The sequence below is a fragment of the Emys orbicularis genome, chromosome 13 (assembly GCF_028017835.1).
Source record: "Emys orbicularis isolate rEmyOrb1 chromosome 13, rEmyOrb1.hap1, whole genome shotgun sequence".
Lineage (NCBI taxonomy): Eukaryota > Metazoa > Chordata > Testudines > Emydidae > Emys > Emys orbicularis.
In genome coordinates this window covers 10,166,350-10,178,148 of record NC_088695.1, presented here as the reverse complement: position 1 = coordinate 10,178,148, position 11,799 = coordinate 10,166,350, and the positions used below count along the sequence as shown (strand labels likewise).

General features: G+C 52.2%; 1 protein-coding gene across 2 annotated transcripts in view; it reads left to right on the top strand.

Annotated features, from left to right (window-relative positions):
* Positions 1-11,799, top strand: part of LOC135887969 (E3 ubiquitin-protein ligase TRIM39-like) — a 429,124-nt gene that overhangs the window by 8,859 nt on the left and 408,466 nt on the right. The window lies entirely within an intron of this gene.

Sequence of the window (11,799 nt, the reverse complement as noted above, 5' to 3'; positions counted from 1 at the left end):
AAGTGGGGGGTCAGTGCTAACGAAGCCAGTTCAATCAGGGAGAAGTGGAGGGGACCTGAGGGGCAGGTGTGGGGGACTCCACCTTCTCCCCAAACACTACTTAATTTATTCTGTGTTCCTGCCACCCCGCATCTGTCTGTCCCCCAGTGCAGCTGTTCATTCGTAACCAGAACATATGGTAAAAACATCCACAAATTAGTGTTTCTATAACAAAGGCTGGTATTTCCTACCAGGACTGTCATAGGATAACGCTGGCTAACTCTGATTTCAATCTTTGCTCTTTCACACTCACCGCACCAGCTGCAGTACAAAGGGGGCCATTCACCCACTGATTAAAGTCATTAGAGGTAAAATCACTGAGCACAAGTGGACCCGGACACTCAGTTGAGACAATTTACAGCTCAGGATAAAATTTGAAAGACTTTACTAACAAGGTAACTTCTGGAACGACTTTATCTCCTAGGGAGCCTGTAACTACTGAGGAGTTTCTAGCACATTCAGGCAGTACAGTACCTAATGAGTTCTCCCATCTCCCCCTCCCTTGGGCTTATAAGCAGAGTCTGTGCTCTGTTCAGGAGGAATTGTGCTGTGTCGACCTGAGCACAGGACGAAGGATCCCCTGGGTGCTAGTTCCTGCTCTGCCCCTGTGGGTGAAACCCACCCACACCCTGGAGAGCCAGTGCAACCCCCACCCTGACTTAACCCCGAACCTGGGGGGAAGCAGCCTCAGTGCACCATGGATGCGGGAACCCAGCACTGCCAACTAGTGCAAATGGGCTTCATTCAGCCTTCTAATGCTGCAGTCCTATGGGAGTGTGTTTCATAGAATATCAGGGTTGGAAGGGACTTCAGGAGATCATCTAGTCCAACCCCCTGTTCAAAGCAGGACCAATCCCCCACTAAATCATCCCAGCCAGGGCTTTGTCAAGCCTGACCTTAAAAACCTCTAACGAAGGAGATTCCACCACCTCCCTAGGTAACCCATTCCAGTGCTTCACCATCCTCCTAGTGAAAAAATTGTTCCTAATATCCAACCTAAACCTCCCCAACTGCAACTTGAGACCATTACTCCTCATTCTGTCATCTGGTACCACTGAGAACAGTCTAGATCCATCCTCTTTGGAACCCCCTTTCAGGTAGTTGAAAGCAGCTATCAAATCCCCCCTCATTCTTCTCTTCTGCAGACTAAATAATCCCAGTTCCCTCAGCCTCGCTTCATAAATCATGTGCTCCAGCCCCCTAATCATTTTTGTTGCCCTCCGCTGGACTCTTTCCAATTTTTCCACATCCTTCTTGTTGTGTGGGGCCCAAAACTGGACACAGTACTCTAGATGAGGCCTCACCAATGCCAAATAGAGGGGAATGATCATGTCCCTCGATCTGCTGGCAATGCCCCTATTTATACCGCCCAAAATGCCGTTAGCCTTCTTGGCAACAAGGGCACACTGTTGACTCATATCCAGCTTCTCATCCACTGTAACCCCTAGGTCCTTTTCTGCAGAATTGCTGCCTAGTCATTCGGTCCCTAGTCTGTAGCAGTGCATGGGATTCTTCCATCCTAAGTGCAGGACTCTGCACTTCCCCTTGTTGAACCTCATCAGATTTCTTTTGGCCCAAATCTCTAATTTGTCTAGGTCCCTCTGAATCCTATCCCTACCCTCCAGCGTATCTACCACTCCTCCCAGTTTAGTGTCATCTGCAAACTTGCTGAGGGTGCAGACCACGCCATCCTCCAGATCATTAATGAAGATATTGAACAAAACCGGCCCCAGGACCGACACTTGGGGCACTCCACTTGATACCGGCTGCCAACTAGACATGGAGCCATTGATCACTACCCGCTGAGCCCGATGATCTAGCCAGCTTTCTATCCACCTTATAGTCCATTCATCCAGCCCATACTTCTTTAACTTGCTGGCAAGAATACTGTGGGAGACCGTATCAAAAGCTTTGCTGAAGTCAAGGAATAACAAACACATCCACTGCTTTCCCCTCATCCACAGAGCCAGTTATCTTGTCATAGAAGGCAATTAGGTTAGTCAGGCATGACTTGCCCTTGGTGAATCCATGCTGACTGTTCCTGATCACTTTCCTCTCCTCTAAGTGCTTCAGAATTGATTCCTTGAGGACCTGCTCCATGATTTTTGCAGGAACTGAGGTAAGGCTTATAGTTCCCTGGATCTTCCTTCTTCCCTTTTTTAAAGATGGGCACTACATTAGCCTTTTTCCAATCATCCAAGACCTCCCCCAATCGCCATGAGTTTTCAAAGATAATGGCCAATGGCTCTGCAATCACATCCGCCAACTCCTTTAGCACTCTTCGTTGCGGTGTGTGAAAGTAGAATGAATTATATTGTAAAAGTAGAATGGATTAAAGAAATGCTGTATGTTCCTTTAAGCAGGAATGAGGAATATTGAGATACAGGTGACAGGAAGAGAAACATTAAGGTATTGAACAATGGGTCCACTTAAGCTGATGGTGGGACATTAACAGCAGATTGGTAAGAGTTAATAAGGAAATAAGATATGTGTGTCTAGCCCCAGGTAAACATATCAGTTCTGCTCCCTTTGTCATCTTGTTAAGTTCGCGCCCTTTTTATCTGTATAAATAAGATAGTTTGGGCCTTGCATGGCACTCACATTATCTGGGTGTATTAGCAGAGCGCTTTTGCTAATAAACAGAGTGGTCTGACAAATTGTGAGTCCTGAGGCCTTGGCTACACTCGGGAATTCACAGCGCTGCCGCAGCAGCAGCAGACCCCCCACTTGGTCAGTTAGTTCTTGTGTTACCAGAAGGAATAAATAACACTTCCTTATTTACCTTTTCCATGCCAGTCATGATTTTATAGACCTTTATCATATCCCCCCTTAGCTGTCTCTTTTCCAAGCTGAAAAGTCCCAGTCTTATTAATTGCTCCACATATGGAAGACATTCCATACCCCCAATCATTTTTTTTGCCCAATTTTTTTTGTCCTTTTCTGTACCTTTTCCAATTCCAATACATCTTTTTTGAGATGGGGTGACCAGATATGCACACAGTGTAGTTACTGGAAAGGATTCCATGGCTGTCTCACTGAAGGAGGTGCAAAGGAGTAGCTAGAGATGTGGGCACAGAACTTCAGTCACGGGTCTTTAGATGTTGCTGTCTATATGGCTAGTGTGCTGGATGTCTAGTAAGATGTAGAAGGAGTTGGTGCTTTGCATTGGAGCGGGTCAGGAACCAGAATGTCCTTTTTGTGAGAAGTTCCATTTTTATTTTTTGTACTGAATCAGAATGAAAAAAAAATAAAAAATCCTGCAACACTAAACAAAAATTAATAATTTGGGGTGAATTGAAACGTTTCATTTCAATACAATTGTAGAGTTCGATTCTGATTTTGACTTTTTCATTATATATTATAATCGATAATGTCATGTAAAATACACTTTGAGACAAAGTTGTTTCAAACTGAAAAGCCAAAGGGAACATTTTAACTTTGTGACCCAAGGTGCCTGGGGCAGCCCACGGTGAAAATGCCACGGTCAGGGCAGGTTGAAAAGGAGAGCAGATTCTTCCATAACTGGTGGATAACACAACACTGAAGTTAGACTCACCAACCTGTCACAAACTGTGCTCCTGATCCCCCACACTGGTTATCAAGAAGCTGAAAAAAAAGAAATCACACAGCCCCCTTTATTGCATTCCAGTTCTCTGGCTCCCAATCAGCACCTAGGTCCAGTACAGTGAGAAGTTATTTGAAACTCTGCTCACTATAGAAAATGTTCTTCTGACCCCAAAGGGTCAGTCACATTGCCAGGTCAGTATTAGTTTGGATCTTACCCAAAATACCAGGCTGCCAGCCAATCCTTTAGTGTGTAAAATTAAGGTTTATTATAAAAGAAAAGGAAAGAACAAGAAGAGAGTTGTTAAATGGTAAAACATTCAGGTGCATACATAAGAATTCAAAGTCCATATATCAGGTTCTTAGCAGTATTGGTGAGTTTGCTGTCTCGAGAGTCCCTCTGAAACACATCCACAGCTTAGATAGGTCATTCAGTCCTTTGTTCAGAGCTTCAGTTTGTAGAGAAGTTGCTCCAGAGGTTGGAAGCAGGATTATTGAAGACAAAATGGAGACGATGCAGCTCCATTTTATATTCTTTTTGCCATGTGGCTTGTACTTCCTGTATCCCAGACAGAAGCTTCAAAGCACATGGGAAAGCCTTAGAGTTCTCTTCCATAGGCATGCCCCTACGTGTCTTGCTGACTCATACAGTGTAGCCCCTGGCTTCTTTCAATGGATCCATTGTACAGCTGATGGCCCTTGATGGGCCATGGAACAGGGTAGGCAGCGCTGATACCAATCTGTCTGGGGGTGCCTGTCACCCAGATATGAAGCACAAATTTGCAATACAGATACATCACACATATTCCTAAGTCACGATACAAAGACGACACAAACATATAAAAGTGACTATCATATTTAGCAAATTGTAACTTTTCCACTGATACCTTACATGGTATATCTGGTAAGATTCATTCCACTTTTATTATATAGGTATCAATAATATCAGAAAGTGTCCCACGTATTCCATACAGCATCACAAACCTTATTGAAATGCTTAATGGAAAAAAATCATCCAAGTGGACACATTCCCATGGAAAGTTTTGATTTAAACAAAATGGCATTTTCTGACAGAAAAATTGTTCCTTTTGAAAAATTTTTGACGAGCTGTAATTTTTACAAGTGAGTGACTAGAGGACAGGGCAGGCTGCAATATTTTGGAGGAGTTAATGTCAATTTGGACTCATCACAAGGTCCCTAGCACATTCAGGGTCCATTTTGGTCAATTCATGGTTATAGGATTTGTAAAATAGTCAGTTGTTTACCTCTGAAATTTTTATGGTGCTGTAATTGTGGGGGTCCCAACCCAAAAGGGGATCATGGGGGCGCGGTGTCACAAGGCTATTGTAGGGGAGATGTGGGATTGCCACCCTAACTTTTGTGCTGCAGCCTGCAGGTGCTCTGTCTTGAGAGCGGGGTAGCCAGAGAACAGCGGCTGCTTATTAAATCTGGACCCAGCCTGTCACTGAGCTCTGCTTCCTTACAGCAGCTAGTCTGGGCTGCAGGGAAGGAGAAAGCCCCTCCCCCACAGTGAGGGATCCCTCCAGCACAGGAGCCTCTGGTGCCTCCTCCCCAGCAGCTGCAGGCACAAGGCGTGTTCCTGAGAGGGCTGGGAATGGGGGGGTGGGGTGAGGGCGGGTGGAAGAGGCGGGGGACAGAGGGATGTGGGCAGTGTAAAGCTGGGCCTCTGACACTCTGCACACTGGGCAAGACACCTGGGGGCCGTTGTCATAGGGATGTAACTCTGGCTGGCTTCAGAACTTCCTCAGCCTGTGCCAAGGTCTGCACCGGCCCCTGCAGCCACTGAACAGCGGAGTCACCCCTCACCTGCTGGTACAGGGGTGAATCTGTCCCATTGTGTCAACCTTCCCCCACCTCAATTTCCACATTTATAAAAGAGTTTTACTATTATTCCTATTTCTGCCTATGGAGGATGAGGCCCAGTCGTGCTGCTCTCTGTAGAGACGCTGAGTAAACAGACCCCACAGCTCACAATTAGAGCCAGGACTTCGCAAACTCTCAAAATCCCGTTAGTGTCAAAGGGACAAAAGTGGGTAAAGTTACTTTCATGCCAAAGTCTTTGCATGATCTGGGTCTAGGTTATGACAAAAGGCATTAATGAATGAGAGAAACCAACTGGGGTCTGAAGGGTGGGAGGGGATGATGAGGGGAAAGTAAATCTGTTTTATAGATTGTGTGTCCTGGGATAGTTGTGAGGCTGCAAGGATGTTGGTTCCATTGCTGAGAGATGCCTTAATGAGAGAGGAAAGAGAAGGTTTCAGATTAGTTTATATTAAATACCTGAGTGTGTCTCTGTGCCTCTGTGTCTGTTTCTCTGACATGATGAAAACACAGTTTTAAGAGGTCAAAGTGGTGATGCTGCTATAAATATGAAAGTCTGAAATCTCATCTCTTTTCTACTTTCCCCCTCTAGACACTCTGCAGTCTGCACTGGAGACAAAAAGAGGGGAACCCATAGGAGCACACAGACAGGGTGAGATTCCAGAGAAAACATCTTCATGAGATTGTAGCTAAAGTTACCAACTAAACTGATAGAGTCCATGACCTACAGAGCCCTAAAAATAAACACATTGAATAGTGAGGAGATCCCAAGCTGAAGTCAGAGAAAAAATCCTGACACCGGCATTGGTGCTGAGTTCATGCCCATGCTGATGAACAAAAACACTCTCCCTGAACAGCATCCAAACACTCTTAACTCTGACCCTGGCGATTTTCATAGACATTGACAGGACTTTCAATATTGAGAGGAATGAGTAGAGAGCTCTCTCCCCTGAGGCCTGACACATCCCTCTCCTTTATCCTGGCTGAGGGGGTTTCCCCCATAGGCATGGACTCCGTGGTTGCTCGGGGCCTGGAGCAACCACAGGAAAAAAGGAGTTGGTGCTCAGCACCCAGTGGCGGCCGCTCCTCCACCTCTTCTCCAGCGCCTCCCACAGGAGGTGGGGCAGGGGTACATGGGGGGCAGGAAGAGGCAGAGTGGGGTGAGGCCTTGGGGGAAGGGGTGGAACTGGGGAGGGGAGGGGTCTTGGGCACAGCGGAGGGTCAAGCACACCCCAACTCCTGCACTCACCTCCTGTGCTCCAATCCCTGCACCCTCTTCACTCCTACCACCTGCACATCCCTCCTGCACCCATGTGGGGAAACTGACCTGGATGCAGGGATGCAGCAGCTGGCATTGCTGCTCGCTCCCCCACTGGACTGCTGCTCCCCTGCCCCATGCATCCCTAGGGGACTGTGAGGGGAGGAGCGAGGAGCCACGTCAGGGCTCCCTGCATCAAGGTCACTTTCCCCACCTAGGCTAAGTAAGGAGAGGGCAGGAGAGCAGCAGCTTCTGATGCCTCACAGAACAGGTGGGACGTAACCTGGATGCAGGGAGCCCTGGTTTGTGTGTTGGGGGGACTGTGTGAGGGACACTGTGTGTGTGTGCCTGAGTGAGTGTGTGAGTGCACTGTCTCTTTAAGAAAGCACTCAGGGTCATGTGCCTGAAGGCTTTTTCAGACACAAGCAGCTGCCAGCAGCTCCAGACCCAGAGAGGCAGCAGCACAGACAGATTCCCCCTGTCCCGTCACCCCAGCTTAGTGGAGACCGGGTACATGGGTGGGGGGCAGGAGATCACCCCAACATCAGCCCCCCTTCCCCGCACAGCAGAAAGGAGGATGCTCCAAGTCCAGAGTGGCCAGAGGCTCCAGGAGGAAGGGTGGGGGACAGGACTAGGAGCAGCAGCAACTGCACACAGCAGTGGAGCAGGGGGAGGAATCACCTGGCTTGGCTGGTCATCCAACTTCCCCGCGCTGGTCCCTCACTCGCCTCCAGACACTGCTGCTCACCTGCTTGCCTGCCACCTCTGCCAGCCCAGCTGGCTCTTGGCAGGTCAGGTGTCACTCAGGCAAACCCTGCACTTGGCGGTGCCCTCTTTGGCCGGCCGCCCAGGGCCATGGCCCATACACCCACCCCAAAGGCTGGCCCTGTCCTTGAGCCCCAGCACACGTCTCCACCACTTGAACTTCAGGAGGAATTGCCATTATTTCTGAGGCCAATCACTGCAGGGGGACTTGACACACATGGTGCCAGCAGGTTCAGAAATGCTTACTGGACAGATTAGAATATTAGTGATCAGAGCTCTAGGGTTCCCTTCCTGGCTCCCTTGTGCAGTGGTGGGTAGTGAGGTAATCGGACTCTATCTATTTTATGTATTCATCCCAAAAGGCAGTAGAAATGAGTGGCAAGTGCCTGGGCTTTCCATATTGGAGACCTGGGTTCTCTTCCCAGTTCCACCTGAAGTGACCTCGTGCAGCCAATGCTCCAGGTCAGTCTGATTGACAGGGCGGGCAGGTAATGAGGGAGTCAGGAGGCCAGTGGGTCCCGTCCTCTATGTGAGCTGGAATGGCCTGAGTCAGACAGAGTGGGGCCAAGCTAAGGAGAGAGCAGGGGCCCGAGCTGAGCTGGGGAGCAGAGCCATGCCAACCAGAGAACCAGAGAAGCAGCCCAGGGAGCAGGTCAGTGCTGGGAGAAGAGTTGCAGCAACCGGGGCCAGAGGAGCAGCTCAGGGAGCTGAGGCAGAGCAGCAGGAGTGCTGGGGCTGGAGTTGGAGCTTGAGCTGGGGCAGCCTGGAGCCGGGTGCGGTGAGCAGCTGGGGAGAGGGAGCGAGGGGGGGTGGACCCTGGGCACAGGGTCCAGCGCAGGGAGATGCCCCCAGCCAAGAGGCCTGGCAGGCCAGACTTGGGGTGATCATAACCCCAAGGGGGGGGGCAACACTGGGAAGAAGGGTCCTGCCACTGGAGTCTGAAGGTATGAGGCCCCCACCAGTGCAAGTAGAGTGACCAGACAGCAAGTGTGAAAAATCGGGACTGGGGGTGGGGGGTAATAGGAGCCTATATAAGAAAAAGACCCAAAAATCGGGACTGTCCCTATAAAATCGGGACATCTGGTCACCCTAAGTGCAAGTGTCCGACCCGCAGCATCCCTGAAGCACAGCCGGGGCCTGGGCAGGAGGCCTGGGACATGTCAGGCACAGACTGTGAACTTCCCTTACATTCCAGAGACGGTTGTTTGTAATGTCCCTGTGCCACAGAGCAGGGTGACGTGTTTTCCTTTCATCTTTCCTGTTTTTTTCCTTATTTTTTTAATTTGGTTGCTCGTTAATAAATTGTATTAGCTTGAGCTATATGTAATGATATAGGAGAGTGGATGGGGAGTCCTAAAGGTCAGACAGGCCTTTGGGTAAAGGAAATGGGAAGCAGTGAAGTCAAGAGGAGAACTCACATGCACACAGGTAAGCACATTCCGAACTGTTTGCAGGATCCTTATCCTCAAAACAAAGCTCCCAAAGAAGGATGAGATTTTCAAAAGCACCTGAGGGAGTGAGGCGCACAAGTCCCATTGACTTTGAATGGGATCTGTGCACAAAACACCCTTTAGTGCTTTTGAAAATACCGCCCCCAAATAATTAATCACAGAGCAAAAAGCGCATCGTTTGGAGTGAAGATTGTGGCTACATGTCTTGCTTATGTTTACTTTACATGAGTTAAGGAAGAAATCAAGGAGATTCCAGCTGAATTGTGTGTCCAAATCCCTTGTCTTGGAGGCTTTGAAAAATCTCAGATTGACAAACTGTCAGTGGATCATCACTTAGAACATGCTAACCCCATGGCGAGCTAGGAAAGGAGAGGAGAGTGTTTGGCACAGGTAGATAATCTATGGAAGGGCTCATGTGATGTCCCTGTGATTAAGACTGCTTGAAAATGTTGTGGATTTTGATGGAAAATTGGGGTTTGAATTATACTAATATTTTAACAAAATTGTCGCTTTTTTTTTTTAAAATAAAAATGCTGCTAAATAAAAAAAATTTAAAAATGGGTATGTAGTATGGTTGCTTCATGTCCCCATTCTACTGTATGTGCTAGGCAGGGCTGGTGCAACCACTAGGCAAACTAGGTGGTCACCTAGGGGCCCAGTGGTTGGGGGCCTCTGAGATTTTTCCTCCCTCCCCTCCCCTCCCCTCACTCAGAGTGCAGCGCGGCCGATTGGGCGCCTGGGCCTGATTTAGCAGCTCCCATTGGCCTCCAGCAGGCAGAGTCCCTCCCCCGCTCCCCCCGTCCCCTTACCTCAGCCTCGCGGTGCCAGCACGCTGCGGGGGAGGGGCTGTGGGCTCTGCAGCCTGTTTGTTTTGGTTCCACGTGGAGCCAGCGGCTGGAGCGGCATGGTGGTAAGGGGAGTCCGGGTGGCTTTCAGGGGGTGGGGGGCAGGGTTGGATGTATCGGGCGTTCTGGGGGGGGGCTGTTAGGGGGCAGGAGTGTGGAGAGGGATTGGCGCAGTCAGGGGACAGGGAGCAAGGGGAGGGTTGGATGGATCGGGAGGTCTGGGGGGGCTGTCGGGGCGGGGGGGGAGGGTCGGGAGTTCTGGGGGGGTCTCTCAGGGGGCGGGGGGAGGGTTGGCTGGGTCGGGAGGTCTGGGGGGGCTGTCAGGGGGTGGGGTGAGGGTTGGATGGGTTGGGAGTTCTGGGGGGGGTCTCTGAGGGGGCGGGGGGAGGGTTGGATGGGTCGGGAGTTCTGAGGGGGCCTGTTAGGGGGCGGGAGTGTGGAGAGGGATTGGCGCAGTCAAGGGACAGGGAGCAGGGGGAGGGTTGGATGGATCAGGGGGTCGGGGGGAGGGTTGGCTGGGTCAGGAGGTCTGGGGGGGCTGTCAGGGGGCGGGGGGAGGGTTGGATGGGTCGGGAGTTCTGGGGGGGGTCTCTCAGGGGGTGGGGGGAGGGTTGGCTGGGTCGGGAGTTCTGGGGGGGCCTGTTAGGGGGCAGGAGTGTGGAGAGGGATTGGCGCAGTCAAGGGACAGGGAGCAGGGGGAGGGTTGGATGGATCAGGAGGTCCGGGGGGGTCAGTCAGGGGGCGGGGGGAGGGTTGGATGGAGCGTGGGAGTCCCGGGGGTCTGTCTGGGGGTGGGGTGTGGATAAGGGTTGGGGCAGCCAGGGGACAGGTAGGGGGTAGGGTCCTAGGGGGGCAGATAGGGTGGGAGGGTCTCAGGGGGGGCAGTCGGGACAAGGAGCAGGGAGGCTTAGGTAGGGGGTGGGGTCCTGGGGAGCTGGTAAGAGCAGGGGTCCCAGGAGGGGGCAGCCAGGGGACAAGGAGCGGGGGAGGGGTTGGGCGTTCTGAGGGGGGGGTGGGAAGTGGGAGGGAGTGGATGTGGGTGGGGCTCTCCCCCTACTCTGGGAGGGGCAGCGTGCGACAGTGGCGGCTCACACCCCCGGGAGCCGCAGAGCCCGAGCGTGGCAGGGGGGAGCCGGGAGGTGCACGGGGGCTGCCGCCCACATGCATCCACTGCAGAAGCCCCCGGGGGGGCACCAGGTGGGTTGCAGCCTGGGCAGGCGCACCCCCCGGCTTACCCTCACCGCGCTCTGGTTCTGAGGCTCCCGGGCGTGTGAGCCGCCACTGCCCCTCACGGAGCAGGCTCAGGGCCTTGCGCCCCGCTGGCGGCTCACGTGCCTGGGAGCCGCAGAGCCCGAGCACAGCGAGGGGACAGCCGGGGGGCGCATGGGGGCCGGCATCCGCTGCAGCCTGTAGGAGCCCCCGGGGGGGGGGGGGTGCCCGGCCACAACCTGGCCAGGAGGGGCGGGGGGGTGCGGCTGCTCCCCGCTAGCCGCGCCACCGCTTTTGCAGGGCTGCTGCCCCCCGCGCTGCGCCGGCTCCTCCATGGCTGGGGCTCGCCGCCGCCGAAAGTCGATGCTCTGGCTCTCTGGTGCCTCCAGAAGGCAGCTCCTCCCTGCCGATCTGCTGCAGTGGCCCAAGCCCGGCAAAGCCAGTGAGTGGACTCGGGACGGGGACAGGTGGGGTGGGGTGGGGAGGGCTCGTGGGGGGGCTGTGCACCCTCCAGGGGAGTTCAGGGGACGGGGAGGGGGGAACCTGGTCTGGGGACCGATGTGCGGGGGGGGGGGGGGGGCGGCGCAAGGTGGAAGTTTTGCCTAGGGCGCAAAATATCCTTGCACCCACCCTGGGGCTAGGTTCCCCATGGGACTCCCATGATGCAATGCCTCACCAAGAGAAGAGACCCTGCTGCATCATGGGAGATATATTCTTATCAGGGACCCCGGTCTGTATAGGAGAATGGAAGCATGAGTAAACAGAGTGACAAGTCCTGTCAGGTACCACAGTGATGTTTCCAAATTGAAATATTTTGGGTTTTAGC